Here is a 27,003-nt window from a genome sequence, read left to right as displayed (position 1 = left end):
CATTCCTGAGCCCTGGAGGGGCAGGAAGAATGCATCCCTCTTGGGAAAGGGCCACCTTAGACTACTATGGCCTTAGTCTCATCCACGGCCAGGACCCGAACCCACATTTGCTTTCTTTAAAAGCCCACACTGAAAACAAAGAAAAATTCATTTCAAAATGGCAGGCCAGGGTGGCAATTTGGTAAACCTTTTAAATACCTTTCACCATATACAAAAAATAAATAAGAACTTGAAGAATCATAGGAAAACCACTTGGAAAATGCTATTGTGTATTGAAACAATTGAAATCATACATGAATCAGATCAACAAACTTTTTAAAATGTTGTGTGAATGATAGATACCAAAATTGCAGGTATAAAGACAGTGGATAAGAATAGGTTTCACATAGAAAGAAATAAAAACAAGAACTTGAACTTCACATGCAATATACAAAAATTAAAGTTGATATTCTTTAGAATTGTGAAACTTGCAAAACACATTTTAGGTATTAAGGAATGATAGTGGTGAGCAGGAAGCTGTCAGGAAATTCGAGCATTCGTGGAATGAGTCACAAAACCCACTTCCATGGGACTTGATCTTCCAACATCACCCAGAAGAGGACCAAGGGTTTGCTGTCATCTTGGGCTGAGGCAAGGTGAGACTCCCGTCTCCTGCGTCAGGCACACCTCCTGAGCACCGCCTCTGCTATTTTCTTGAGACAGTGGCTCAGCACAACGAAGCTTCAGGGGACTTCTTTTCCTTTTTTATTTATTTATTTTTTTTATTTTTGACAGGCAGAGTGGACAGTGAGAGAGAGAGAGACAGAGAGAAAGGTCTTCCTTTACTGTTGGTTCACCCTCCAATGGCCGCCGCTGCTGGTGCGCTGTGGCCGGCGCATCTCGCTGATCCGAAGCCAGGAGCCAGGTGCTTCTCCTGGTCTCCCATGGGGTGCAGGGCCCAAGCACTTGGGCCATCCTCTACTGCACTCCCGGGCCATAGCAGAGAGCTGGACTGGAAGAGGAGCAACTGGGACAAAATCTGGCGCCCTGACCGGGACTAGAACTCGGGGTGCTGGTGTTGCAAGCAGAGGACTAGCCTGTTGAGCCACGGCGCCAGCCGCTTCAGGGGACTTCTTTATAAAATAGAAGACACTGGTGTCTGATAGAAAACGCTCAGAGCGGTGCTGGCAGAGGATGGATGCACAGTGGGTGAAGGCGGGAAGCATACGGCGTCCACAAGGAGGAGGATTGGGGAAATCCGTGTATACGAAGCATGCGGGATGTTTGAAACATCAAGAATATGACAACTATAAGGAAATCCCAAGGTAAAAATGCCGATCTACTGTGATCGTAGCTGAATCAAATGCACACGAGCAGAGGCTGTGGTAAAGGAGAATGTGGGAGGTGACTGCATGGAGTGAAGACTTTTTCTCTATAGCATTTATAATATCTCAAAGCCAAGGGTGAAAAAGGATGCCTGAGAAGAGACCCGAGTTACGGCCGGACAAGCGGAGTCCCAGCAAATACCGTGGCAAAAGGTGACACCAACGGTGATCCCTCCAGCGAGCACTCGAGCACTCGAGCAATCGTATTGTGCCAGATCTTTCCAATGAAGAGCTCACCTTCATGCGAGCCTGGGGAATAAACATCAAACAGCCAATTACATCCGAGGGCTCAGTGCATCACTGGGCGGGAACGGATCAGATCTGCCTCTCCAAAGGGCTGCGCTGGGGAGCAGGAGAGCAAGTCTGGAGGGCAGGGGAGGGTGGTCCCTGGGAAAGTGTGGGAAGGGCGAGTGCTGCACGCTGGGAGAGAAGCAGGACTGGCTGGCTGGGGTCTTGCACGGAACTCAAAGGAATTTGACTTTTATGCTTAAAAGAAAGGTGAAGAGAGGTTTGTTTTTTTTTTTTGTTTTTTTTTTTTTCTTTTTTTTTTTTCTTGATGACAACCAAGAGAAAATGATGGGGGCCTGGCCTAACCGCACTACGTCATCATGAGAGGAGAGACCTACTCATAAATATCTTTGAGATGAGAATTGACAGGATGGGCTGGAGAGAGAGAAGCCAGAGAAACAGGAGAGTCAGAGATAACTTGAACTGGTTCCACCAGAAACTTGGAAGTGGAACTCCAGAGAACTGGCCGAGTTGGACCCAAAAGATCTGTTTTGGGCTTGCTCAATTTGCGGTGCCTTCGGAGTATCTGGACGAGGATGCTCGTAAACTATGGAATAAAAGGATCTGGACTTCAGGAGAGGAAGGCCAACTAGAACAGCGGACCCGCAAGGCACCCGCACGTTAACGGAGGAGGTGACGAGGGGTAGAACATGACCACCTGCTGGGAGTCGGCACCATTTCGAGTGCTGCACACATACCGCCTTCTTTAAATATCACAGCTAGCTGGCCCCCGCCCCGTGAATTTTGTGATAGGAAAGTGAGGCTCCAAAAATCATTAAGAATTAGGATTTTATTGCAAGTAACGAAGCTGGCTTACTGGTAGAAATTTATGATAAGGACACAAGGGACCCTCCCGGCACCCAAAGGCAGAGAGGACATAGGTACAGTCTCATCCTGATGTTGCAAAGCTTACTTTGGCCAAGGCTGAGGAGCAAGGAATGGAAGGGAGGAGGGCAAGAGCAGCAAACAGGAGGCCAGCTGGGATCCTGCCCCGTTTGGCCACCTGTCCTGCAAACCACGCTGGAAGCTAAGGTTCATGGAAGCCACCTGGCTTCATCCTGAAACCAAGGATCAGACGTGATCCCGGAGAACTGATGTCCTTTACCTGGTCTGACAGTTGTCAGGTACCAAGGCTATTGGCAGGCGGAGGTAAAACTCTGCAGAAATTCAAAACACATAGAAGGAATTTTAATTGTGTCCCTTCATAGAATGCTCACGAGTTTAAAAATTCTTTGTGCCATTTTAATCAGTGAATTTTCTTAGATGTGCTTTTCATCTGAAATCTTAGGAAATGCAGTAGGAAGAATTAGCTAAGAATCTTTCACCCACAGTTCTACATTGGCTGTTTCCTGTGAGTTTTACAACCTTGGACAGGCAACCCCAGACCTTACGGTGACATCAGTCCCTTGGAGAGGCTGTTGATTGGTGCAGACTGGGCGGGACCCGAGCCTCTGCCAGTGGTGCTGCTCCTCACTTGTTTGTGGTTGACCTCTAAGGGGCCCTCATGGATGCCAAACAAAGCAAAGTGTTATGTCAACGACTGATAGCAGCAAATGTTTGCTTTAGATAATGAGAATTGCTCTGCTTTTCTGTGTATAGATGTGGCGTGTGCCTCTCATTTTTTTTTTTTTTTTCCCTAGCAAATCACACAATCCCATCAAGGGAAAGCACGCCAACAGATCTCTCTCCAAGTGAGGTGATCCCCCTTCACCTGGTCATGCAGGCTCAGGGCTGGTCGTGTGGTAGCCTGTCTTTTAAAATCAGGTTATGGAACCAGAGTCTTTCTCCTCTTGCTGCTATCAATGCGAACTGGTTCGCATTCCTTCCTTCTATCCCGGACAACTTGCTCCTGCACCATGTGATTTCGAGTTTATTCATTGCCTAGGTTCAGGAGAGGGGTGGGAGACTTTCTGGAGCCATCCCCAGCCAGGCTGGATTGACCCGGGGAAGCCTATGGGGAAGGAGCTAAGTGAATCCTCAGAACAATTTGACAGCAAATTCAGGATTAAGATGCATGAAGAGCTGCTCCACAGAAGGTTCTACAAATAATTCTGCAAGTTAATCCTTGGGGAATCACTCGGGGAATCATTGTTGGTGAACGAGGAAGTTTTGTTTAGGTTCTCTCTGCACTTCCCTCGATGGCAGCTAATGTTAAATGTAAAATGTTAAATGTTAAGTGCACTTTTAATGACTGAAATAATAAAAAGATAACATGAAGAGTATATTGAATGTTAAAAACATGAATGAGGATACTTCATAAAGTTCACAGAAAAAGGAAATAAAAAATAAGTTTTTTTTTGTATAAAAGCATTTTGACTACTCCTCTGTAGTTTTTCTTTCTTTTTTTTTTTTTTTTTAAAGATTTATGTATTTTATTTGAAAGGCAGAGTTATACAGAAAGAGGGAGAGAGACTGAGAGAGAGGTCTTCCGTCTGCTGGTTCTCTCCCCAAATGGCCACATCAGCCAGGCTGAAACCAGGAGCCAGGAGCTTCATCTGGGTCTAACATGTTGGTGACAGGGGCTCAGGCACTTGGGCCATCCTCCGCTGCTTTACCAGGGAGCAGGATCAAAAGTGGAGCAGCCGGGACTCAAACCAGAGCCCATGTGGGATGCTAGTGGCTGCAGGTGGCAGTTTAATCCCCCCTACTTTTTCTTTTCAATATGCATTTTCATGAAACTTCTTAAAGACCTCTCATACTCATGGATTCCAAAATTGTTATACACTAAAATAACTTTTCATTCCATTTTCCATAAAACCTTTGATGTCTTTATATATGACATAGCTTTAAAAGTCAACCAGAGTTGATTGAAATATACAAACACTCCAGTCATCCCCTCTCCACTCACTGTATCATGAAAGTGCCCTTGTCTTTCAAGTTGTTGTAGAGGGGCCCATCGTATGAGCACCCCACCGTGTACACAGCACACCGGCCGCTTCAGACACATTTAGATGGTTTCCAGTCTTACTGTTCATAAATGGCTCAGATGAACACACAGTCCCTACGTCTTGGAATTTGTCTCTGCTGATTTCCTTGGTATAAATTCTAATGAGCTGAGTTATTGGATTAAAGAGCATGAGCCTTTTAAAGGCTCTCGAGAAATCTGGTTACGTTGAATTCCAGAGATCGTGTCAATTTGCTGTCACTAGCAAGAGAAGACAAAGCCACTGCTGCCATTCTCCTGACCTTGCACTGTGGTTTTTTGAACATTTGACAAGCGGGCAGGCCATTGGTGCCCTGGCCTCTGAGTTTTTATGTCATTGCATCTCTTTTTGTTTATTTTTCTCCCTATGCCTCCTTTGCTGAGTGACCAGTTCATGCCTGTGTCTCCATCTAAATTTGTTTCCTCTCTCTCTTCTTACAGGTTTAGTATGACCTGAAATTCTTGGCACCAGGAGGGTTTGCGATTTCTCAGAATTTGGAATATTTTCATAAATGATTGCATAAGGAAATATCGTGGGCAAAGGACTCCAGTCTACACACAGAATCCATTGATGTTTCCCATATGCCTCAGGCACACAACCTGAAGATAAATTTATACACTATTTCCCGCGCACCTGCCTTTTGTCTGTGAGTCGTCGTGAGATCAGATGTGGATTTTTCGACTGGTGGCATCAGGTTGGAGGCCAAAACGATTCAACTTTGGATCCTTTCAGATTTCCAGTGTTTGATGAGGGATGCTCAACCCATATTTGCTTTCTGACAATATTTATTGCCTTTTAGAGCCTGCTGTGAGCTAAGCAACTCTACCTATAACCCCTCTTTTTCTGCTCTGTGCACCCTGTTAACACATCAGGCACTGGCTTCCCATCTATGTCTCTTTCCCATGTAAGTTGTTGGGCACTCTGGGGCAATGCGAGATCTTATCACGCTTTTGTGTACCTAGCAACCCGCACACACACACTCCACAAACACTTGTGGATCTGAACTGTTGGATTACGGCTGGATGCACTCACAGTCCTCGGTTAGACAGCACCCGGCACCTATGGTAAGGGTGGACTCTTAACGGGACTATGAAAGACGCGCAGAGGATTTTTACCCAGGAGTGTCTTGTTTCCACTTCAAATTTTACAACCGATTTTTTCCTCCCACACTTCTCAACTAAGTTTCTGAGATAATGGAGACATTTTCTAGATGGGCAAAGTGTCAGCAGAAATAAGCATGATAAAAATCATAATAATTGCGTATTAAGGTATTAAGATAGGATCAGAGTTGGAATCGTGAAAATTTTAAATTTCCTATTACTCCCTTGAAACTATGGACTGTATTGACAGCACACGGGGCATGAATCTGTAAAACGTGTAAAGCTTTGAATAAATTCCCCTTCAAAAATCCAGCTAAGAAAAAAACGCCCTACTCTGCTGGCAAACCCCTGGCCAGGCTCCACCGAACCAGGGAACAACGTGGGTGCACGCGGCCACCGGGCACTTCAGAGAGGACGATGGGAAATGGCCGCGGCGGTGGGAAACGCCTCGCCCAGGCGCGCGGGTCGCTCACGCGGACACCGGGGGACATCAGGGGACACGGGGGCACAGCGATGCCCCCGCGGATTTTCTGCGCCCGTCCTTGGTCGGCCTCGGCCGCTCGGGGCCCGCGGGTCTCCACTCTCTCGGCCGCCCCGGACCCGGCGCGCCCCTGCAGGCCCGCAGCGCGCACGGCGCGGGTGCCGGCGGCTCCTTGCCCCAAGGTGGGGCGCACACCCCGAGCCCGCAGGGCGGCGACGGCGTGGGCCCCGCGCGCGCGCCCTGCACCGACCTGGGGAGCAAACACGTGTTTTCTAGGAACATCGCTGGCTCTCAAAGCGGCGGCGACTATTCTGCCGGGTCCGACACCTGACCGCGCGCACGTGCTGCGGAGCTGGGGGCTCCGCCCGGGAGCCCGGGAGCGCGCAGGCTCCCCCGCGGCGGGGCTGGGGCGTCCCCATCGCAGCCCGCCCGCCGGGGACCGGGTCCAGGGCGCCGGCTCCGCTCCCCGGGCGCGAAGCAGGAGCGCCTCCGACCGCGGCGGCCTGCCAGCCCCGAGCGGCTCCATCGCAGCTTTAAAAGGAAGTGACATGGGTGGGGAGAGACGTCAGCTGAGGACCACTTTTTTTTCCTTCTCCTCCCCGAAGGGCCCACCCCTTGGGTGGAGTCTGGCCTCCGCTCGCCGGCGCCGGCGGACTTCGCGCCGCTATAAACGAGCGGCGGCTTCCGCGCGAGCCGGCCGCCCGCAGCGCTCGCTCGCCGGTCCGTGCGCCCGGCTGCCCGCAGGGAGGTAGGTGCGGCTCTGGGTGCGGCTGCGGGGGCGCCGGGCGGGCGCCGGGGGGGCTCCGGGCCACGCCGCGCCGCAGCCCCTGCGCGGTCCTTCCCGGGCTCGGAGCGCCGTGTGCGCGGGGGCCGGGGCGGCGGAGACCCTGCGCGTCTCGGAGGCGGCTCGCCGCTCCCTTTCGTGTCCTGCAACGCGTTCCCCGCGCTCCAGCTGTGCGGGCGCGGGTGGGCTCGCGCGGCCCCGGCCCCGCACCCTGCCTGGAGCCCCGCGTGGCCCGGCGGCCACCCCCTCCTCACCGTCCTCTTGGTTTTTCCCTATCGCGGGCGCACGGGCAGGGGGAGGGGAGTTGCCAGGGAAACGTGCGTTTGTGATTCCCTCCTGATTGACTGACAGTTGCCCCCCGGAATCGGTGCTCACGTCTAGGAAGTCTGACAAGGCTACTCGGCTGTGGACGTCTGGGGTCTGGGCCTCGGGGCGGGGGTGGGGGGTGGGGTGGGGTGTGAGTGGCCCCTGTGCGTTTTCGAGACAAACACACCCGTTTCTAGAGGCGAGGGGGATGAGGATCCGTCAGGGTGGGGAAGGGCGCTGGGCTCTCGATAGGAGGCCCTGGCCTTGAAGGCGCAGACCTGGGGGAGAGCGCACCCCGACAGGCGTGGCCCCGGGCTGTGCCTGCAGCCCCACTGTGCGGAGTCCCCGCTCCGCTCTGACGTACAGGAGCAGATGGAACTGCCCCAGGGGCTGCCCACCCTGGGCAAACACAGGCAGGGACTTCACCCAGCTGTGAGGATTACTCAGCCAACCTCAGACGGAAAAAGAGTGTCTTGAGACAGGGGAGGAAGAGTGCGTGTGTGTGTGTGTGTGTTGGCAAGCATGTGTTTTGTGTGTGCATGCATGTGGGTATGTTTGCAAGTGTGTGCGAGGTGTGTGTCCGTGCAGGGAAGTGGGGAGGTACTCAGAACAGGAGTCAATCAGAAATCCTAATTTAGAGCCTCTTGAAGTTCTTTCTCTATAGGAAAAAAAAATTGATCAGGAAAAAATACATGCAATAAGAGAAAATCATTACCTACTTAGTAATAAGGAAAAGTAAAGGTAATTGGAATCAACACATTGCTTAGAAAGATACCGACCAAATGAGTTGGTTCACAGGCGCCGATTAAGTTGTTTTTATTTAGTGCATCTGAGGAGGTCTTTGATCTTGGGTACCATTCTCTAGACGGGCATCTCAGATTACCAAAATTAGCCTTTGTCCGATAGATCAGTAACTCATCCTTGGTTCTGAAAGTTATCTGTGATTTTGGATAAAGATTTGTGAAGGTCGCTTAGCCCTTACCTAATAAAGCCAAAAATGTGCTGAGGCACCTCAGTAGACCTGACATGGGTAAGTAAGAAGGCAGGGTACATTTGTAGGGTTCTGTTTGCTGGGATCCTTGTCCTAAGCTGCTGTTTGCTATGTCTTATAAAACCCAGTCCGGCGTAAAAAGTCTGAGGCATTTCAGTTGCATCATTGGTCAAGCAGCACGAAACTAGCCACAGCTGAATGGAATTGGAGACTGACTTTAAAGGCATAAAGCATGGGAAGAATGAGTTAAAACAATGCAGCTCTCATCTTGAAAATGAGAAAAAAGATTCTCAGAGGTGGTTGGGATGTAGGCGCTATGTTTGCCATTAGTTCCAGTACATGTCAGAGCCTGTGACTGGGGCACTCGCAAGTTTCTGGACGACAGAAGACCTACTGGGATGGAATTCAAAGGAAAAGTAGCCAGAATCCTTTGGAAGCACAGTCCAGGAGAGAAAAACAAACAAGCAAACTGAAAAGCCATTTTCTGATGTTTAGATCCTGAGTAGAGATTGAACTAATCCGCCTTACCCTGGGGACGATCAGTGGAGCTGCGGGGGCGCTGGAGGTGACACCTTGGGAATGACTTAGAGGGGCTTGGCTGTCTGCGAGGCTGTGACCCAGCTGCTAGGAGGTTGGCAAAGAAAGTGGAAGGTTTGGTTTGTGGTGTCAAGTTTAGAAACCCTCCAGACGAGGTGGCAGAATGTGGAGGAGCCCTCGGCTGGAGGGAAGGTGGCCAGGGCCAGTGGAGATGAGCAGGCAGGTATGGCTAGAAGAAGACCAGGAGGGAGCCTGAGGATGAAGGAGCTGTGAAGGGGAGAAGCCAGGGCTTCAAGCAGAGAGGGCTGGGGAGTGTCGGATAGGAGATGGGTGATAAGAAAAGGCTCCTGCGTCGGGTTCTTGCTCCACATGGGGAGAGCGGTCTCCTGTGTGGAAGCAGAGCAGGCACTTTATGGTGGCTGAAAAGAAGCAGAAAGAAGCTCAGGAGGAGAAAGAAGAGAGACTGCAAAGAAGGCAGGCTCCTTCCTAACCTGATACTTTGGTTTAGCTGAAACTCAAAAACCAGAGGTCAGCCTCAAACCAGACTTTAAGCAAGAAATGTGGGGAGACAAAACCACAACTTGCCCCCAACGTCATCCTAATAATTTCTTCGTTGCTGTTGCTTTACATTGTGGGGTGCTTAGATGAGCATTTGGTGAACATAAAGTATTTCATGCAATCTTTTTTTTTTTTCTTTCTAGGATTTATTTAGTTATTTGATAGACTCGCACACAGAGAGGAAAGAGAGATAGTCCATCTACTTATTCACTCCCAAAATGACTGGAGCTCTGCCAGGCAGGAGCCAGAAGCTTCCTCTGGGTCTCCTATGAGGGTGCAGGGGCCCAGGAACTTGGGCCATCTTCCACTGCTTTCCCAGGCACATTAGCAGGGAGCTGGATCGGAAGTGGAGCAGCCAGGGTCTGAACCTGCACCCATGTGGGATGCTGGTGCTTCAGACCATGGCTTAACCCACTGCGCCGCAGCACCAGCCCCACAATCTGTCGTATTCTGAAAGGTGGGCCTGAGCAGCAGCAGCCTGCTCGTCTCTGCATGGTTTTGATACCTAAATGTTTGGAGAATCTTACGGCCGAGTCTGGCTTAGTAATCACCTAATGTTACCCAGAGCCTGGACAGCTCTGACTGGGCAGGCTTGGTCCAAGACCGGACTCAGCTGGGAAGGCAGGTGGAGTTCTGACATTGGGCTTTAGTGTAGATTAGGGGGATCCGCTGGCACTGCCAAGGTCATGGGAAACGGGAAGCTTCGAGATTGCACTTGCTCTTTGAACAAATACTATGTATCTGTTATGGACTCCATGGTGAGCAAGATGAGATACAGTTTAGTTACAGTTTCCAAGCCCCTGAAGAGCTTTGAAGGGAAATTCTGGGCCTGGGTGATTTCCATTTTCTGCTAATGATGCAATAAGAGAAAGCATCTAAAAGCAAGAGCAGTTTTTTGGAACATTGTTAGGGAACACTGATTTGCAGAATGTATCTAGATATTCTTCCTAGCTCGTTTTTTGTCTTCACTTTGCTACTATCTAGTTTGTGTAGCGGCTTCCTCCCCTCCCTCCTCCCCTCCCTCCCTCCCTGACACCCACTGCCTACCTTCCTTCCCTCCCACAGGCAGTCTTTCATTCAACAGTGTCAGGTATCATGTCTCAGGCACTAAATAGTCTAGATACAGTAATAGATAGGAAACACATTCTTTCCCAAAGCAGCCCCTAAACCAGAGGGTATTGCATTTGCTGGCTAATGACAGCTGATACTTTCAGCAAATGATTTTATGTGCAGAAGGTGCTGGCCAAAGGGCCCAAGTGAGTAGTTGTTGTCCATGATTTCCTTGTGTCCTCCTACATTGGTTGAACATAAAGGTGGCAAGCATTTCGACATGAACAAAATGGGGGGAAGTGGGACCTCTCACCCTGGAGTGGAGGACTAGACGTGTGTTCTCTCTGGAAAAGCAGGCAGCACGTGATAACCTCTCGAGGTTCCCACTTACAGTAAGCGATTTGTAGGCACCCAGGGACTGACTGCAGCTCCCCCCAGATGGAGTGGTTTTATAGAGAACATTCCTACTTGCATCAAAATTATGTGCCCTTTGGTTTGCAGGATGTCTTCATGTTGTTTGGAGCTTATTTTCCAGAATGCATTGCAAGTCCATGTGTTGTTCCCACAAGTGAATTTCAGTGACCGCTTCTAGCCATGTGCCATGGATAGAGCTGTTTACCCGAGGCCAGCAGAGCACCTGGATACCCACACAGAAGATGGCAGAGCCCCGCGCAGCCTGCTCTGTGCCGTTCCCGATGTACACAGCACCCCCCTCGTGGAATTGCTTCGTCCCCCTAGGTTTCTGCCTTCATCCTGGAGGTTACATGAGCAGCATGACAGAGTTCACAGGGAGAGCCATGGAACTCTGCTTGGCTGACCATGGGAGAAAACTTCTAGCACGTTCTCCATTGTCTTTGTTCTTTTAATCTTCATTGAGATCAGCTTCTCGCTTCTGCTTGGGCTAGACATGGTAGCTATTTCATGGCTCTTCCTGTGTAAGAGCCTACTAGCCTAGAGATGCATTGTGGATTTCCTGGGAGTTTGAAGCTGGAACTTAAACCTCTTGCAGGAGGTTGTGGGTGTGGGGGTGACAGGTGACCTGCAGAGGTGTCTGAGGCACTGGGGCCAACCTGTCGTATTACAGACTTCATACTCATGGAGTCATTTTATCCTCACAACAAACCCAACCGGTTTAAGGGGCTGTTTCCACATGGTGTCTCCCTGCCAGTTCCTGGGCTTCTTTGGGAAAGAACTCGTTTCCTGTCTATTACTGTATCTACGGTAGACAGTGCCTGAGATAGGACACTCAGCTGTAGTTGTTGAGTGAATGAATTGGCAGATGGGTTCGTGTATGATCGTGTCCCATTCTACAGATAAGAATTGCCAAGACTGAGAGACGTGAAATTGTAGGGCTGAGATCTGAACCCGGACCATTGCTTCCCAGAGCCCTGGCTCTGCCGCCCTGTGCCCTCATGTGTCACCCTGCCATTTCCCCCCAGAGCCTAGCACAGAGCCCATTGCTCAGCCAGGTGTATTGACTGATTCTGAAGACTGAACGAATTTCTACTGTGTAGACCTGCCCCTTATCTGTCTTCCATTGTTGCCTTTTCATTTTTGTTTTTAAGCCTTATTTTATTTGTTTGAAATGTAAAGTTAGCAAGAGAGAGTGAGCGAGCGTCAGTCCACTGGTTCATTCCCCAAATGGCCACAGCTGCTATGGCTGGGTGCCAGGCTAAAACCAGGAGCCTGAAACCTCAGTCGGTTCTCCCACGTGGGTGGCAGGGGCCCAAGCACCTGGGCCATCTTCTGCTTTTCCAGGCCATCAGCAGGGACCTGGAACAGACGTGGGGCAGCGAGGCTCAAGCCAGGGCTGCTGTTTGACTCCGGCTTCACCCGCTGCACAGCACTGGCCCCTCCATGCTTGTATTCACAGCCACAGAAACACTGCAGGGGAGAACGGGCTTTTAGAACTTGGAAAACAGCTAGTGTTTCTAAGGCTACTGGAGTTCTCGGGGAGTGTGCCTTTTTCCCCACTGTGGTTCAGCGTGGTGGGGAAGGAAGGCTCCCCGGGAACAAAGTATCTGGGAGACACTGCAGTTCTGCTGTTGAATTAGCTGTGAACGGCTCCCCAAGTCCACACGGAGCTCAGGGCCCAGCCCCACGGAGCAGCCGCTCTGGGGCAGTGGGCGAGGCTGCTCCTGGCAGTGCTCAAGGTTGAGGGTGGGTGGACGGAGGCCGAGCTTCCTGTCGCCGTGGTGACTTTCAGTCACCCACGTTGAAAGGCCGATCGTTATCTGGAACGACTGCCAGCTCATCTTGGGCAGACCCTGAGATGAGACTGGAGGACGGAGTTGGTCCAGGACTCAAGCTTGGTCAGATTCCCAGCTCTGTGAGCTCCCCGGGGACTGCGGGTCCTCTGTGGGCAGAGGTTAACCAAGGCTGATGAAATTTTTAAAAAGTGTCCACACCAGGCACGTTAACTTCCTGGGTTGCCGGGGCCACCGACGTAGAAGCCGTGCCGTCTCCTGGAGCTTGGTCCTGGATCCCAGCGTGAGATCCACCTGGCTGCTTCCTGCCTCTTTCCATCTTTTCCTGCTGTGCCGAGAGGAGATCCCGCGGCTGCCACTTCCCTGCCCTGCTGCCTCTGTTTCCTTACCCTTGCCCTCCACCCATTCTTCACAGCCATTTGCTCTCTCTGGATGCGTGGTTCCACTCTGTGACAGTTGTTCTTTACGGTTTGGTGTCAGTCTCAGTACCGGGTGCTTGTTGATGGCACGGGGTTGGAACCGCGCCATTTCTAGCCCAGAGGAGAGCGGCTGGAGGAGAACAGGTGTCCCAGCCCAGAGCAAAGATGAACTCAAGCAGGCGGTGGCCTTGGCAATGCTGCGCCTCCCAGCCAGGTCATCCCAGGCTTATGTTCTTTTGGGAGCGGAGCTTCTCAACCTTGTGGCCGTGGGTGAGCTGTGAGGGCTGCCCCCTGCCCTGCTGTGTGGAGGCTTGGCCGCATCCCTGGCCTGCACCCTGTAGGTGCCGGCCCCTCTGCCCCTTGTCTCTGGGAGGGCAGAACCACTCACGGGTGACAGCCACGGCTTTAAAACGTCCCACATCCCCTCCGGCGCTTGGAAATCTGGTTGTTCCTGCTCCTGATCCCAAGAAAACCCATTTTCCCAACTTGTAGAGCCAAACCTCCAAACAGCGGGGTCCCGACCAAAGTGGCGTTTCACATAGTTAAGTTGGCAGACAGTTTAGGAATTGAAGGATACTCATAGGCTAAGTTACAAGCAGACGTGGGACCAGAAAGGACTCTGACGTTGAGTCTTGGCAGACCTGCCCGGGGAGGCCTGGCAGGCTGGACAGGCGCAGCTGGGTGGTGCCCAAGGGCTCGCCCCACCACCCAGGGCTGGTTGGATCCACCCTCTCCCACCCCCTCCAGTGCTCCCAGGCTCCCCGGTGGGGCAGAGGAGCCCATCTGAGGATTGCGAGTCCTGGGCCTGCAGCTTCTGCTCCTCTGCCATCAGTTCCTGCCCTTGTCAGTTCTTGGCTTCTGTCCTGTGAGCTCATTTGTCTCCCAATGAGGACAGAATATGGGACACTTCAGTGTCACCAATCTAACCAACACTTTCTGTTCTCTCCGTCGTTCATCTCCCACTGATTGCATTAAGGAAACCAAGCATTCGGCCATTTGCCAAATATCATTCATGAACTCACTCCATCCGGGTCTCCTGTGTGCTGGGCCCATGCTGGCTGCTGGGGATTGGGGAGCCACTGGACACAGCTGTCCCACGGGTCTTGCTCCAGGACACATGGGTCAGCTCTGCTCCCATTGGCTACCACTCAGCTAATTTCATTGCTTGAGTGTCATTTCTGTCCGTACTAGAGCCCTGCATTTCCTTGGAACCTGATCTCGGGGAGTCTGCTGTGGCCAACAGCCACATGTCCATCTGTTACGTTAGCGTGTGGTCATAACAAGCATTGACAGGACCTTGGTCTCAGCTTTTGAAAGAAGCCTTGCATGAAGAGGGGAAACATCTTCGGACCACTGAAGATTTTCTTGGATCTTAGCGATTCTTGTTGGGGGCAAGAGCTGTGGGGTGATTCCCTGGGCTCTTTGAGATGACCTGGGAAACTTGGTGTTGGCCAACTCTGCTCCCTGCAGCCTTTGCCATTGACTGTAATCAGGATTGCCGGTGAGGGCCCGCCCTACTTGGCCCTGGGCCCTCGTCTCTCAGATGCTGTATCCGTTTAGGATGGTCCATTTTGCTTCTTGCAGGTGCTTTGGTGGAATGCTACCCACCCACCCTCAGCCATGGACAGCTTGCTGTGTGCAGGGTTTCCTTTCCTTCCTTGAGATGGTATACTAGGACGTGTCTGGTCACCTTACTCTGCTTGTATTGACTTCTCTGGGGCCAGTGATACCTTTTCCTTTCAAGTAGCTTTATTGAGGCATAACTTACGTACCCTAAAATTCACCTATTCAGAGTCTACAACTCCACAGCTTTTAATATATCCTCCTAGGGGACCACCAGCACCACTGCATGTACGGGTTTTTGTCACCTCGCAAACAGACCCTGTGTGCACCACACCCCACCGCTGCAGTCCTGGGCTATTGCTTGTGTTGCCTGTCTCCGCAGCTTTGTGTCTGAACACATCACATGAACACAGTCACGCGCTGTGTGATCATTTGTGACCGATGGCTTTCGCTGCACGTGATTTTTGAGGTTCATCCGAGTTGTAGCACAGGTCTGTCTGTCCTTTGTTGAGGCCAAGTAATATTCCACTGTCCGAATGTGCCGCACTGTGCCCATCCGTGCATCAGCCGGTGCGTGTGAGGGCTGTGTCCCCCTGCCAGGAGCAGTGCTGCCGTGATGGTGGGCATGCGAGGGGTGTGTTTCCCTCGGGAGGACTGTGCGAGCGAGTGCCTGGTCCCGTGGTGACTCTCCCAGCTGAGCAGTGAGAGCACAGGGTTCGCATTCTCTCCCAAGACCTTCTCTGGGGCTAAGGGACTTGGGGAGCAGGAGCAGGTGGCACAGGACAGAGCCACACTCAGCAGGCTGGCTGTGCTCCCGCAGTCCCAGAGGGAGTCTGCATGGGCTTGTCGCTGCCTGGCCCTGGGGCGTCCCCGGAGGAGAGGGGCTGGGAGGCGGCAGCTGGTGGCTGGCATGGCTCCACCTTCTGCTCGAGGCATTAGGGCGTGAGGGTTCCTGAGCCCAGGGCAGTTCCCTGCACTGCTCTGCCGGGATCTGCTTTCTCGGAAAGCAGGAAGTCCTGTGAAACCAAACACACTTGCTTCCAGGAGTGAGTCCGTTTTTCCTCTCCTTTGAGTCACCATGCACTGATGTTTGAGAATTAGATTACTGGGAAAGCTAAGCCCTAGCGTGAAAGGAGGAAGTCGCTTTGGAAAGCCCAGGATTTGGAGACCACGCCCCTTCCCCTGGGAGGGACCAAATGAAGTGGTACCTCGAGGTTTTGTAGGAGTACATGTTCTCCTTCATTTCCCAAGTCTTGGTTATCGGTTACTGTGAACAGAGAAGTGACAGGTGTGACAGGCATGACCGTGAAGATGCTAATGGCATGCAGTAGATGCTCCCTAAACACAGAGTGAGTGCGTGTGTGTGTGTGTGTAACTCACTCTCATCTTTCTCGGTGTGTCTGATCATCCTATCTCATGCCCTAACTAGTTTTGTAAGGCAGGATGGAAATGACACAAGACAAAACAGACTCAGAGGAGGTAGACTGAATGGCTTTGTGGCAAACAAAGCAAGTTCTAAGACTTTGCTGAACCTCTCTCTCCTACCTGTAAAATGGGCACACTAATAAATCCTATAACTTTTTTTTCAATGCCAAGTGTTATATTTGAACATACTTTCATAATCAGAAAAACACAGCATAAAATTTGAGCTCTTTTTTTTTTTTTTTGACAGGCAGAGTGGATAGTGAGAGAGACAGAGAGAAAGGTCTTCCTTTTGCCATTGGTTCACCCTCCAATGGCTGCCGCAGCCGGTACACCGTGCTGATCCGAAGGCAGGAGCCAGGTGCTTCTCCTGGTCTCCCATGCGGGTGCAGGGCCCAAGGACTTGGGCCATCCTCCACTGCCTTCCCGGGCCATAGCAGAGAGCTGGCCTGGAAGAGGGGCAACCGGGACAGAATCCTGCGCCCTGACCGGGACTAGAACCCGGTGTGCCGGCACCGCAAGGTGGAGGATTAGCCTATTGAGCCGTGGCGCCGGCCCCAAAAATAACCTTTAATCTAACAAGTGTCTAGGGTAGAAGGAGGACTCTCCCTTTGCCATGGCCAGAGCCCAGCCTGGTCTGGGCGGCGTCCCCGAAGCCTGCAGTTGTCCGTGTGTCTGTCCCAGGCCACGGTCCTTCCCAGGCAGGTGCTCAAGGGTCTCTCGTTGCCCGCTCCCAGGGCGTTTCTAGTTCTGGCGCTTGGCTGTCCCAGTGAAAACCTGCACGACCCCTGCCAGTGAGGCCTTCCTTGCCCTGGTCTCCAACAGGGGAGGCGCCCCTTTACCGAAACAACCCCTTTCCACCTCATTCCTCCCGCAGGTGCATCTGTGCAGGGTTGGGGAGCAAAGCCCTTCCGTGTGCCCAGAGCTTTTTTCTGACTCAGTGGGAGGCAAGAGGCCCAGGATGTGGGCTCTGTAGCCCCCTTGGCTCCCCTCTCCCATGGGGGATGTCTGGGCATGAGGAGTTCTAAGGCCAAGGTCCTGTCCCCTGCGCTTTGTTACTGGTGACAGGGCTGAACTGAGAGTGAGAGGGGGACGGCCATTGGGGCGTTCAGGCCAAGAGCGCCAGGCAGCAGAAGAAAAGCCCGAGCTGGCGGCCGCACCGTCCTGTCCCTGTGATGGGCAGTGACAGCGCTGATGCTCCACTTTCATTTCTGCTGTTGGTCGGTCTTTCGTGTCAGCAATGGTGGGGTGAACGGTGGGTAGGGAGGGGTCTTTGGCTGAATGCCTCGGATACTGCTGGCCACATAGTTAGAAATAAATCCACTTAGATCCTCAGAGATCAGAACCAAACATAAATGTTAGATTGAGCCAGTGGCTCAAATATATAATTAAATATAGAAAAAGTAGATGAAATGCATGAATATTTACCAGTTTTCTGCAGGGTAAGACATAAACGTGGAAGACCTGTTTAATCGTAAGTACTATGAGGGAAATCTGTGTTCTTCTTTTAAAGATTTTATGTATTTATTTGAGAGGTAGAGGTAGAGTTACAGACAGAGGGAGAGACAGAGAGAGAGGTCTTTCATCTGCTGGTTCACTCCACAAGTGGCTGCAACGGCCGGAGCTGTATCCATCCGAAGCCAGGATCCAGGAGCTGCTTCTGGTCTCCCACATGGGTGCAGGGGCCCAAGCACTTGGGCCATCTTCCACTGCTTTCCCGGGCCACAGCAGAGAGCTGGGTCAGAAGTGGAGCAGCTGGGACTTGAACCAGCGCCCATATGGGATGCCGGTGCCCCAAGTGGAGGCTTAGCCAACTCTGCCACGGTGCCAGCCCTGAAATCAGTGTTCTTACTTCGTAATAATTTAAAGGTCCAAAAAGCTAAACATAAATGCCAGCAAATTGGTAAAAATGGGCCACTCTAGATGGAATAAGATGATGTTCTCATTGTATGAAGAGTCCATGCAAATCGGCATGTGGGAGATGTGAGCAGCAAAGAAGAGTGCTGTCCCAAAGGGCAAAGCCGTGTTCTGATAGATGTTAAAAATCACGCGACTTCATGGCCATCCAGAGTAGCGTGTTTTAAAATGAGACACGGCCTTTACGTCTGAGGCTGATGTAGTTCTGTGTGTGTGTTTTCACATGAGAATAGACGTGAGGAAATGGGCGCCTCTGTCTTCCTGTTAAATGGAAATACCCACACAGCGTTCTGGGAAGCAGTCCGGCGATGCTCACATCGTACCTCAAAATGTTTGTTCCTGGAGCCCAGGAATCCTGTTTCTGGGAATGAATGCCAAAGAAAGAACCCAAAACTCAAAAAAGAGAGCTTTGTGCCCAGCATCATTAATCACTGTATTAATTATTCCTGAAAAGACAGAAAAAAGCCCAAAGATACCATAATGAGGCAAGAAGGTAATAATTATGGTACCACCAGAAGGGTAATTATATTGCATTATGGAAATTGAACATGATCCCACACCAAGGTTACAAAAAGGGCATAGAAAATTGATTTAGCATTGGATCTCAGCTGAGTTTAAAAATAAAAACCCCTCTGCAATGGTTTTATCTGGCAGAGGAAAAAAAAAAAAACATATTCACCCAGAGAGGAGAAGAAAATAAAGCAAAAATGGTTGTTTTAGGTGGTAAAATCTCTACATTTTAGAACTTTACAAATTTGTATAATGAATGTGAATTACTATGATAATGGGAGAAAATCGCCGTTCACAGAATGCATGACTTTGGGTACATGACTCACCTGGTGAGTGATTCCTCCTACTTTTCAAGGATTTATATTTTAATGGAAGAGTCTTTGTTCAAAAAGAAGGTCAATTCTGTGTGCCTCAGCGTCTGAGCTCCCTCCCTTCGGCATGAGTAGGTAATCGGCTTTCATTTTAGTCGTTTTCACGCCGAGCTGATGGATCGCCTCGTGCAATCCTAGTGTTTGTAGGAGACTCTTGGTGTTGCTGACACGGTGTGACAGTTGGAAGAACAGTCATGTGGCTTTATCTGCACGGCGTTGCGGGAAGAATAAATCGGCGGGTCATCCACCCTGTGCTTAGGGTCATGGGAGAGAAACCTAGGGCTGTTCCAGCTCATGCTTTCTCTCGACAGTTCGGAGCTGCCAGCATGGAGGTGACATCGTATCAGGGAATGGGGTGAGCGAACACTTGCTGACGTGTCTGTTCTGTAAGGGGCGCAAGGAGAGGGAGCTTCTCCAGGGCTTTCCTGAATCGGTGTGGTGCCCACTTCAGACCCAGAGAGGGACGCTAGCCAAGTCCTCTGCGCTTGGGCTCAGGCGTCTGATGGAATGCTATTATGTGTAAAGCTGCTTTCACACGGATTCATTGAACTTTTAACTTATGAATGAGTGAGTAGGTCTATGGACGGGCAACCTGATGAATGAATAAACTTATCAATGGATAAATAAATGTATGAATGACTTAGGGAACCATGTCCAAGATTCGGCTGAGAAGTTCGAAAGGACCTCCCTGCCTCACCAGGCGTCTTTTGTTCCTGAGCTTTTGGGTTTAGGAGGGAAAGGGAGGGAGAGAGAAGGCCTTGCCTCGGGTTTTATCCACCGTTACTGGTGAAACTTTACAAGGACGAGCCGGTCGGTCCGTGATGACCCCAAAAGCATCGCTCCCATCCGTGAACTTCAAATCTTTGTGGCCGTATTTCAGAAACAAGGATGCTGCCAGCCAGCTTATTTCGGGCGCTCTGAGCCAGCGAGTCTGTCTTCAATAAATGATTCATGGCGGAAGCACTTAGGTGCATTTGTTCTCTAGGAGGTCTCCTCCTGTCCATTGTACAGGAATCAAGTTGAGGAAGTGGCCCAGCTCCTTTGGCGTCCCTTTATGAAAACCAGGAATGAAAGATTTAAGATGCCCATATCGGTCGCTCGCCTTCCCCCACTCCTTTCCGGAAAATAACCTGACAACCTCAGGCTCTCCAAGAACTCAGGGGTGAAGGGCATGCCAGCAACATGGAAGACGGCAGATGGGGCCCTGCTGAGAGATGTGGAAGCAAGAGAAGTGCGGTCTCCTTGCTGTCCCCCAGATCAGGGCCACCCAAGCCGGACCCCCCGAGCCTGCGATCCCTGGCGGAGTGCTCTGGGCTCTGCTCCGGGTCCACACCCGGCAGTGTCAGCGCGTAGCAGCTACTACCGGTCAGCGGCACTGCGGCCGAGGCCTTGTGGACAAGTGGGCCATAAAAATTGAGACAGATGACAGAGGTCCAGGTGTCTTCCCTACAGCCTCCCCTTCCCATTCCCCAGCCTCGCTGAGCTCCGCACCACCCTGGCAGGGGCGGTGTATCTGTCAGAACGTCGTGCTGACAGCTGTGGAAGCTGAGGTTTCTAGGGGCTCCATGCCCACGCTGATAAGGACACGTGGATGACCAGATATAAACTCTGACCCCTGACTCCAAACACCGGACACCTCCCCTTCTGCATTTATGTATTCAGCCACCAGTAGGTTCCCAAGTGCACCTGCCAGTGCAGAATGAGTTCCTGCCAGTGCATGCTCCTCGCATGCACAAAGTTAGTGGTTGGTAGCAGAGCCCACCATGCCCGTGCGGTTTTGTCCCCCAGCCTTTATACGCTGGTGTTCCCCATATCGGCTCTATGAGACAGCCTGCCTCTGAGCTGAGCCGCCTGGCGTCTGGTGGTGTGGTCCATTTGTGACTGGTGCCTGCCGTTGGTGCCGAGCCCTGCGGGTGTGACCAAAGATGACATTGCAGGGTGACACAGAGTCAGGACTCCTGGAACGGCTGACCCACACAGACGAGTGGACAAGGCGCAGCGAAGGAAGAGCTTGTGCGATCTGCCAGCTCTGCAGAGTGCCGAGAACAGGTTTGTGTCACCTCCGGAGCTTCAGTATCCTTCCCCCCGGTTTCCTGGCCTCTCCACTCAGAGCACCAAAATTTGGGATTGTTTGGCAATGCTGGTGCCTGCATAAAAGTCCCAGAGCTGGGGCCAGCACCGTGGCATAATAGGCTACACCTACACCTGCAGCACCGGCATCCTGTATGGGCGCTGGTTCATGTCCTTCCGATCCAGCTGTCTGCTTATGGCCTGGGAAAGCAGTGGAGGATAAACCAAGGTTGGGCTCCTGCACCCACATGAGAGACCAGGAAGCCAGGAAGGCCTGGAAGGGGCTCCTGGCTTCTGGCTTTGGATTGGCCCAGCTCTGGCTGTTGTGGCCAGTTTGGGGAGTGAACCAGTGGATGTAGGACCTCTCTCTCCTCTCTCTCCTTTCTCTCTCTCTCTCTCTCTCTCTCTCTCTATCTCTCTCTAACTCTGCCTCTTGGATAAATAAAATCTTGGGAAAAAAAAAAAAAGTTCCAGAGCTCCCAGATTACAGCTGGACCCCTTTCCCCAGTGAGTGTTCAAAATGAAAACCCTAGATCATAAAATAAGTTCAGGGAAATTGTCAACAAAGTTTTGAATTTTACCCTAAGTCTTAAAAAGGTTTTTGAAGTATTAAGGATCAGATCTGCTTTTTAAAAACATCTTTTGGGTGCCACCATTTGCTGGTGGCTTGAGAGCAGGTAGTCCCAGCACTGGGGAGGCAGCCCAGCCTCTGCCACGCGTCTTCCTGCTGCCCGGCGGGAGGCAGGTGCACATTTGTTTATCTGCTACTTCCTTAGCTATCAGTAGCATGTCCTCAGCCCCTTGTTTCAAGGCTCTTTGAGATCAGGAAAGTACCAGAAAGTACCAGAGAGTACAAGGTCTGTCTGACGCATACCACGGTGAGGAGGGTCTTGGTCAGGTGGTACGGGTGATGCATGTATGCAGGGAATCGGCGGTTATTACCCCTCGCAGTGAGCACCGCCCTCACACTGACCAGCTAGCTTTGCCTTTGGGCTCAGGAGTGGGACGTGAGGATTCCCTTAGAATGTGCAGTGGGCATTGAGGACTCTGCCAGTGGATTGAGCCCAGGTACCTGGAGTTGTGTGAATGTCAGAAAAAGATGCCTGGATGAGGAACTTCTCAGTAAAACCTGCACACCAACCAGTGGAGCCACAAGTGGGAAAGCCAAGAAGGAAGATGGCAGAGGGCTCGGGGCTGTGGAGAGCAGTCAGAGGAGGGAGGCCTGGGGGTCTAGGAGGGGCTTCGCGCAGGCTGCTCCCCATGCATGTGTGCGTTTAGTTGTCTGAGCTTTTCTGGGAGGGAGAACTTCCCCTTAAACAGGTGTAGAGACCGATGCGCCGAGATGGAGAGCCACTTGCCCCAGGTCACACGGTCGGCACATGGGGCTTCTCCCTGCTTGCTGTCACCTCTGTGCGTCTTTGTGGAGGCCATGTGGGGAGGAGAGCTGTGGGCACTGGGCGATGCCGGGCCTGACCACGTTGCCATGGTGATGGTGGTGTGTGGGAGGCAGTTTCTGTGCTGAACAAAGCTGTGTGTATGTGTGTGTGTGTGTGTGTGTGGTGCTGGCTGGTGGTGCCACCCTCCTGGCCTGCTCCTGTGGGCCCAGAGCTGGTGTGGGGCCATTTCATGCCCAGGAGACAGCTGCTCTGTCCCACCACTCAGCTCCCACACACTCCCACCTCCACATGCTCACTGCTGGGCTGATACCCACGGCCACGGGGTCACAGTCAGGACCACCACAGCCTGCTCTCCTTCCGTCTCTGAAAAGCCTTCATTATTAACTGCAGAACCCTCGGGGGAAGCCAACAGGAATGGTTTAGGTTTCACGATATTGGATTTTTCATCAGGACTCGATCACAGTTAAGCTTTCCACTGAGCAGCTTTCGAAACGGCTCGCTCACTCTTGGTGATGGACATGCAGCGGCCATCTGGCTCCGCGAACACCACGTTTGGAACCCTGCAGCCCTCAGGGCCCCTACGCCGCTGGACTTGGGTTTGGAGATGGTGTAACCTCTGCCCAGAAGGAGGGCATGGCTGTGGCTCTGGAGGACTCGTTGGCAGTAGCTTAAAAATGCACCATTACGGAAGCCAAGACTCTGTGGCAAAAAATTATCCTACACGGAGGATCTCTGAGACCTCAGTGGAAAGAAAGGGTCATCAAAGAGGGAGACTCTCTTCCCTGAAGGGAGGAGAGAAATCCACTTTGCTTATGGCCGCGTCCAAATACCGATGGAGTCTGTGGTCACAAAAGGCTTCCATAGTCTTGGCAGCCCATGGCTGACATCATAAATAAGTGCTAATTGTTAAAGGAACAACAGGAGTCACTGTGCACTTGCTCCCCATGTAGGACCTCCGTCCCTAATGAATTGTACTATGAGAATCGACTGCACATTTTCTTCCTGAATTGTGCTCTATATGTTGTCTGTGTGAGTGGGTGCAAACTGTTGAAATCTATGCTAAACATGGTGTTGGTCCCCTGTCTATAAAATCAAACTAAAAATGAACCCTAATGAAGAAGGAGATGGGAGAGAGGTGGGATGGGAGTTGGGGGGGCGGGGTATGAGGGAAAGAACCACTATATTCCTAAAGTTATATCTATGCAAAAATGCATTCATTAAATAAAAACTTTTTAAAAAATGCAGCATTTCCCCAGATGGGCCGTGAGCTGAGATGTGGGCTGGTCCTGAGAAGAGTGAGGGTCACGATGGGGTCTCGGGCTTCTCAAAGGCAGCGCGGACAGTGGGTAAAAGCATGAGAAGTGGTCTGCTCCCCCCACCCCCGCTCGTTATTTGACCTTTGCGTGTTACCGTGTCTAATTAATCCTTGGTTTCCTCGTCTATAATACATGAGCATGAAATGCCTTATGTAGTGGGTTTGGTGACAATTAATGAGGTAACGTGTATTAAACATTTATTATTCTGATACCGCTATACTGGTTACTCCTCCAGAAACCGTGGTGTTAAACTGTTCCTGTTTTCATCTCGGCAAAGCTAAAGCTGTGAAAGCCCTTAGAAAATAGATCATTCCTTTCCATTTATATTCTCAGGACAGAAAACATCCCCAAGATTGTGTTTGCCTCTGAGTCTGGCTTCCCACGGATTAGATACGCGAGCTCTGTAGAATTTGTTTTTCGAGCCTCTCAGAACTGGCTATTCCATGCAACCTTACAGTATCTGCTTTCTGTAGGCATCTATTTTTATCGTCCTGCAGCTGGAGGTTGTAGAGGGACCACTGGTCACTCAGCCAAGAGCATAATGAAAATTCTGATTGTGACTGATGGCCTGTTCCATGAGTGGGTGGCTTGGATGGACACTGTGTCTCCTCCTGTATGGAGATGTGGTGCCACGGACCACTCTATAAAATTTTAAAACAAGCTAATTTTATATGGGCTTCTGCCGAACCATTCCACAGTGATGATTTTTTAATTGGAATATTTTAATTAGAAATGGTCCCAAAGACACCTCTATTGCGCCCAGAATAATCTCTGGTTTTGTTCTGGGCCTTGGGCTATGGTGTCTGCAAGGGAGCCGAGACCTAAACTTGGACTTGCTTTTTGGGACCAAGCACCGAGCGACTTCCTCAGGGTCCCGAGTTCAGTGCTGCCCTGGTGGAGACTCATAGAGCTGTGAGCTGAATGTGACGCCCAGGGCACTGCCTCACCCATTTCTCCTGGCTTTGTGCCCACCCCACTCCAGCCCCCTTTCTTGGGAGCACTGGTGTTCCTGGAATTCTCTGCCTCGTAGACCCAAAATACCAGGGTGAGAGAGAAATTCACCAGCTCCCCTCCCCCACTTCACTGTGCCCTTCTCCCTGCCAGGGAGTTTGCCTTTTCCCTGGCACACGTGAGCACCTGCTCTATAGGGGGTAGTTGGGGAGCGAGGTGGGGGCCACTGTCCTCGCTGGGGAAGGGGGCGCTGGAGTGCAGGAGACCCCGCCTCAGGCTGACCTCTGCTCCGTCTGGGAGGCCCTTTGAACTCGCCTGCTCTGTTTCTTTTTTTTTTTTTTTTTTTTTTTTTTTTTTTTTTTTTTTAAATTTTTGACAGGCAGAGTGGACAGTGAGAGAGAGAGAGACAGAGACAGAGAGAAAGGTCTTCCTTTTTGCCGTTGGTTCACCCTCCAATGGCCGCCGCGGCAGCGCGCTGCGGCCGGCGCACCGCACTGATCCAAAGGCAGGAGCCAGGTGCTTCTCCTGGTCTCCCATGCGGGTGCAGGGCCCAAGCACTTGGGCCATCCTCCACTGCACTCCCTGGCCACAGCAGAGAGCTGGCCTGGAAGAGGGGCAACCGGGACAGGATCGGTGCCCCGACCGGGACTAGAACCTGGTGTGCCGGCGCCGCAAGGTGGAGGATTAGCCTAGTGAGCCACGGCGCCGGCCTCCTGCTCTGTTTCTTAAGGATGAAGATGCTGGCCCAGGCCCAGGCCCCAGGTGGGCCAGCTTGCATGTGTGTACACGTGTGTTCATGCGTGGGTGGATACAAGGAGAAGTGCCGTTAGTGTGTGGCTGAGACTTCCTTCAGCTTTCTTGTTCCTGTGCTTGGTTTTGGAGTTGGGGTTGTTCCCTGTGATTTCATGCCATTTGGACCTATTTCAGTGATACGTATCCGTTCCACTGGCTGGGTCTCCCGGCATTCACTTGTTTGTCTCCTGCTATCAGGAAATGCAAGTGTTGGTGGCTGTAGACAGCAGCTGTTGCTGTCGCTTTACATAGAGAATTTCTTCAAAGCCATTGTTGTCCATGAAGTTGGTCAGGAGTTGTTCATGGGTAAGTGTGTGAAGAGACTTGGATCGCAAAGATTGGAGAGCATCGCTCTTCATACTGAAGCCACGAGTTCCGTTTGACCTCGTGGCCTTGAGAATGAAACCTTATCCTTAAAAACACAAACAACAAGCACATCTAGGTTGGAATATTAAGAAAATCCCATGATAGAGTTTGCCTTTCTATGATCTCTGTGTGCTTCGAGAGTTCTGGGTGTTGGGGTGTAAGGACCCTCAGTAAGATGTGCTGGGACTTTAATCAGAGTGCCAAGTGGGGCATGGGCGTTCTTTTGCATGGTTTCTCTGGAGGAATCAAAGATTTGCTTCTTCTACATCCTGACCTGGTTTAGTGTGGTAATGAAAATATTTAAAAAACAAACAGGGAACATCCAGTCCTTAACATAAAGCTAGCGACAGGTCATTCTGTTTCGGGTTTAGCATCTCCCCCTGAGTGAGTGACACGCGTGCATATTTAGTGGCTGCAGAACACGGAGGAAGGCAGAACACGGCTGTTTTCACAAAGGCGCCCCTGGTGTGTCGCCCGTTTCAATGGCTGAAGCTGACAAGTCTGTCCATCTGGAGAAGGACATTAACTCTCCGGGAGAGCCTGAGCTCGCGTTCCCGCCAGTGCGGGCAGGGCAGCTTGTGCACCATCTGTGTTGCCGTCCGTAGCTAGACCAGAGCCTCGGCCAGTGTGTGTGTGTCCAGCTCGCTGTGTCCGTAGACGTCCGTGTTGGAAATGCAGTGCTGCTGAGAGCCTTCTGCTGGCCAGCGCTTCCCTGTAAGATGATTGCCCGGAGAGCAAGGTGAAGCAGAGGTGAGATTTTGCAGGTGCATCATCCCCCCAGATCTGCATCCCTGGCAGGAAAGTATGGGTTAGAATGAACACACGGGGCAGGGTGTGTTGTCGTGTGGAAAGCTGATCTGCAGGAATGTTAGCATCTAGATCTGTAGCCAGAGGGAAAACGGCACGAGTTTGGGTCTGGCTTTCCCAGAAACGCCAAAGCCCTGTGTCTTAGCTGCTGCCTCATGGCCCCCCTGCTTTCCTGCCAGTGAGCTCAGTCCTCGCCTTGCCCCGTGCTCCAGGCGCTGTGTCCATGTTTCCAGAGTGTGAGTCCCTTCATCCTCACAACGGCCCCCGCCCCGGTGCACTTGTTCTGGTCTTGTACCTGAGGAACCGGAGGTCCCGAGCTGTCAGAGCCGGAGCTGTCCAGCTCCCGGGGTTCCCTCGTCACTGCCTGCCCTCCAGCACCTGTGCTGCATGGCCCCCACAGACTGCAGAGCTTGGCTCCGGGTGGCCACAGTGGCCTTTGCATGTCAGAGTTTCTCCTGTGTGCCCACCCTGTCATCCCTTCTTGTCACGTTTGCAGGCAGCTCACTTACTCT

At 51.6% G+C, this 27,003-nt stretch overlaps 1 protein-coding gene across 1 annotated transcript in view; it reads left to right on the top strand.

Moving 5' to 3' along the window:
- The first annotated feature begins 6,865 nt into the window (after nt 1-6,865).
- AGPAT4 (1-acylglycerol-3-phosphate O-acyltransferase 4) overlaps nt 6,866-27,003 on the top strand; it is a 98,364-nt gene continuing 78,226 nt past the window's right edge. Inside the window, exon 1 of the mRNA XM_062187012.1 lies at nt 6,866-6,905. The gene's annotated coding sequence lies outside the window, so the exon portion shown is untranslated. The remainder of the gene's footprint in view (nt 6,906-27,003) is intronic.

This window comes from Lepus europaeus, chromosome 3 (assembly GCF_033115175.1).
Source record: "Lepus europaeus isolate LE1 chromosome 3, mLepTim1.pri, whole genome shotgun sequence".
In the NCBI taxonomy this organism is placed as follows: Eukaryota; Metazoa; Chordata; class Mammalia; order Lagomorpha; family Leporidae; genus Lepus; species Lepus europaeus.
Note: the sequence above shows the minus strand (reverse complement) of the source record. Positions and strands in the feature narration are given on the sequence as shown.